The sequence below is a fragment of the Myotis davidii genome, unplaced genomic scaffold (assembly GCF_000327345.1).
Source record: "Myotis davidii unplaced genomic scaffold, ASM32734v1 scaffold428, whole genome shotgun sequence".
NCBI classification, from domain to species: domain Eukaryota; kingdom Metazoa; phylum Chordata; class Mammalia; order Chiroptera; family Vespertilionidae; genus Myotis; species Myotis davidii.
In genome coordinates, this window is record NW_006299834.1 from 1,457,221 (window position 1) to 1,461,052 (window position 3,832).

The window sequence follows — 3,832 nt, forward strand, 5'->3', positions numbered from 1 at the left end:
CCGCCCGCCGTCATCCCCGCGGGGCGGAGGCTTTTATGCGCGAGTGAGAGCGAAGGTCTGTGACCTGGAAGGTTTGGAGCGACCGAGGGTGACAGCGCGTGACGTGTGACGGTGTGAGTGCGTGTGGCCGAGCAAGTGTGCACGTGTGCATGTGAGTGTGCACACGTGTGAGTGCACGTGGGTCTGAGTGCAGGTCTGTGACACGTGGTGGCTGTGAGTGTGAGTGCAGGTGTGTGGGTGAGGGTGTGAGGCTGAGTGAGATGAATGTGCGGCTGAGTGGAAGCGAGTGTGAGTGGGGGTGTGAGTGTATGAGTGAGGGTATGCGTGCGTGTGGGGTGTGAGTTTGTGTGTGTGTGCATGTGTGTGTGTGTGAGTGGGTGGGGTGTGTGTGTGTATGCATGTGTGGGTGTGTGAGTGTGTGTGGGGTGTGTGAGTGGGGATGTGAGTGTGTGTGAGTGTGTGGGGTGTGAGTGTGTGTGAGTGAGTGCACAGGTGTGTGTGATGTCGCTGGATGGAAGGGGCTTTATGCATCTTTAGCAGCCACCCCCTCCCTGAGCCGCCTCCTCCCTGCGGGCGGTGCTGTTAGCCATGTAGCAGATGAAGAAATCGGACTCAGACGTGGCCAGCGCTTGTGGCCGGGCCTGCATTTGTGGGGCTCCAAAGTCCAGGCGTGCTGTCCCTTTGGGGTTGTCCCAGAGCTACCCTCCCTCCCCCAGGCCCACCTCCTCTCGGGTTTCCCAAAAGCCCTGCACAGAGGGCAGCCCCCAGGCACCCTGCTGGCTTGGGGTTGGGGTGCCCTCCATCTCCACCCGGAGCTCTTGGACTTGGAGGCACCTGCCTCCTCCCTCAGGCGGGGAGGCTCCTCCAGGACCGGCCAGCACTCGGGGGTGTTCAGACCAAGAGGCAGCATCCCCTGCCTCAGTTTAACTCCTGACGATGTTCCCAGAAGTTGCCTTCCCGTCCTGTCCCCCACCCCGCGAGGTTCTCACCTTCTCCCAGCGTTGGCTGGTTGGTTGGTTGGTTGGTTGGTTGGGTTTGTCGCTGTGTCCCCAGCACGTGGCTGTTGCACACGTGGTTTGAACTGCCAGGGCCCCCTGGCAGCCCCCATGTGAGTGAGGGGCAGAGTCCTGTCTTGGGATCAGGAGACCTGATCCACCAGGAGTTGGTGGGAATTGCCCCTTCCTCGCAGGCCCTGCTGGGGACCCCCCCCCCAGAATACCCACAGCAGACCTAGCTGGGCCGCCCGGTGAGGGGCCGCCCGCAGTCTGAGGGAGGCCAGCCCGGGCTGGGGCGCCAGGCAGCTTATCTGGGATGTGCAGGCTCCAGGCTCCGAGGGAGGCCTCCTCCCCTCTGGGGGGCCCAGCCGAGGGGTTGGCACTTGAGTCTACCAGCCACCTGCGGGGAGCTTGGGGACTGGCTCCCCTGCCCTCAGCCTCTGTAATGGGCTCAGTGGGCCCAGCCCACGTGTCCCTGGCAGCCCCCTGCCTCAGCTGTGACCCTGAGAAACCGGGTGGTCCCCCTGCAGAAGGCAGGCAGCTCTGCCGTCCACCTGCCCCTCCTCCTGGGTTCCCTCTCCTGCACTTGCTGGCTAGGAGCCCCCGCCCCCTGCAGAACTTCCTTCGCTCCCTCCCACTTCCTGCAAGGGGACCAGGAGGGAGGTGGCCGCTCAATCCCAGGGGCACAGCTGGCAGTCGGGCAGCAGGCAGGTAAGCCTCAGCGCAGGGGGCTGGTCCGTGGGGAGGGCCGGGCACATCCCTCCGCCCACCCAGACCTGACCTGGGCAGAGTGGATGCCAGGGTCCCGGTGAGGGATGCCAGGGGGTGAGCAGTTGGGCATGGTGCCCTGTGGCGGGGAGCAAGGCAATCCCGCCCCTCAGCTACAGTGGGTGAGCTGGGGGTCCCTGGAGACATACTGGGACTCTGGCACCCCGTTTTCTTCACCCCCCCCATGTTATCAGAGGTGAGGAAAGGCAGGTGGGGGGTTCCCTCATGGGACAGCACAGACCATGGAGCAACAGGTCAAGGCCCTGGCGGCAGCTGTTTCTAGAACCCGGGGTGGCTGGGGCGCGGAGGTGTGTGTGTGTGTGTGTGTGTGTGTGTGTGTGTGAGAGTGTGCCTGTGTTTATGGGTACAAGCTGCACAGCCTGGCCCTAGGAGCTGGGGCGAGGCCTTGGCTCGCCATCTGCCTCCTGTTTACTCTGCCTGCTGCGTGCAGGGGTGGGAGGGGGCTCAGAGCCTGCTTCACCCCCGAGTGTGGGAACCGCGTCCCACGTTCTGCAGACACAGCCCTCGCCCTCCACTGCGCCTTTTCTCTGCCGTGTCTGTCTTCCCCGCCGACCTGAGCTCCTCAGGGCGGGGTCCCCTGGCCTGTGACCCCCAAGTCCTGCATAGGCCCTGCAGGTGTGCCCATTGGGGTTTGTGGCCTGAAGGACTGACCGGCAGTGCGGGCCTGCCCACAGCGGCCTCCCCAGATAGGAATTCAGATTCCTCGTCTGAAATGGGGGTTGTACAGCCCCGCTTCCCAACTCTGCGGAGTCCCCTTTGTTGCAAGTGGGGACTGGAAGCCCCCCCCCGCCGCGCGCCCCCCCGCAGCACTTATCAGCCGCCCAGTGCACCTTCTTCCCGCAGCGGCTCCAATGCAGCCTGACAGGTGAGGGCACAGCAGGAAGCCGGGGTCCCAGACCCATCGCTGGTGCACAGGGAGGGCTGTGGGCTGCACGATACACAGGATGGGCCGTGCACGCCCCACCCTCACCGGGGAGGGATCTGGCTTCTTGCCCTTGTTCCTGAAACTTCCAGACACAAAGAGTCAGAGAGAGACGGGGGTGGGACTTGTTTCTTCACAAGTTTACCCACAAATATTGATCAAGTGTCCCTGGTCGGAGCGCTGGGGATGCACAGGTGAGCCACACCCCCTGCCCTCCTGGGGCTGGGCTCCGGGCTCCGCTGTTTGGTGTTGACTGTGACCAGGGTGGGGAGCTGGCCGGCTGTTTGCCCCCAGGGCTGGCGTCCAGGATCTCGAAGGGCTGTGCCAGGGCCGAGGCTGTGTTCTGGACTTGCCTTCAGGGCTGTTGACATATGAGCCTCTCTCATAGCCCCACACTAACCACAGGCGAGCGTCTGTGGGCTTGGGGCTGGAGAGAGTCAGGGTGAGGGACAGAAAAACGGGAACCAAAGCCCAGACTCCTCCCTGGGCCTCCCTGAGCCTCAGTTTCCCCATTTGTCCAATGACAACACAGTTGGCTATCTCCCACTGGCGAGGGTGAGTCACCGAGGAAATGCAAGGAGGGTGCTTCTCAGGCTGAAGCCAGCTGCACCAGGGTCTTGTGTTGTTGAACTTGGCTGTGCGCTTAAACAGCTGTGCAGGGGGTTAGCTCTGGGAGAGCCAACAGAGCTGCAGTGGGCTCTCAGGCCATTTCGGTTCATTTCCAGGCTCCCAACAATGACGACTTCCTGCGAATGGAACTCCATCAACTTTCCCCTAAACAGCGTTCCCCAAGGATGTGGCTTTTCTGATTGACAAGGGAGGGGCTTACGGCAGGGGAATCATCTGAATAGTCCTCACCCCCAGGGAGTTCAGGGAGGCCAGGGCTGTGGAAGTCTGCTGAAGGCCTGATTAGCTAGGGAGTGCCGGTCAGGGAAGATTGGACATTTGAGCTGGGCTCTGAAGGGTGGATAGGAGTTTGCTGGTTGGCTGAGGGAAGAGGAGGGGAGTTCTGGGCAGAAGGGAGAATATGCAAAGGCCTAACCCGGTGGCCGGCAAACTCATTAGTCAACAGAGCCAAATACCAACAGCACAACGATTGACATTTCTTTTGAGCCACATTTTTTAA

The 3,832-nt window shown here is 62.2% G+C and overlaps 1 protein-coding gene and 1 long non-coding RNA gene across 2 annotated transcripts in view; one reads left to right on the forward strand and one right to left on the reverse strand.

The window, feature by feature from the left end:
* LOC107185022 overlaps positions 1 to 1,184 on the reverse strand; it is a 4,161-nt gene extending 2,977 nt beyond the window's left edge. The window contains exon 1 of the long non-coding RNA XR_001515929.1: positions 990 to 1,184. This is a non-coding gene — a long non-coding RNA (uncharacterized LOC107185022). The remainder of the gene's footprint in view (positions 1 to 989) is intronic.
* A 467-nt stretch (positions 1,185 to 1,651) lies between these two features.
* LOC102752233 (NADH-cytochrome b5 reductase 3) overlaps positions 1,652 to 3,832 on the forward strand; it is a 25,104-nt gene continuing 22,923 nt past the window's right edge. Inside the window, exon 1 of the mRNA XM_006775946.2 lies at positions 1,652 to 1,706. The gene's annotated coding sequence lies outside the window, so the exon portion shown is untranslated. The remainder of the gene's footprint in view (positions 1,707 to 3,832) is intronic.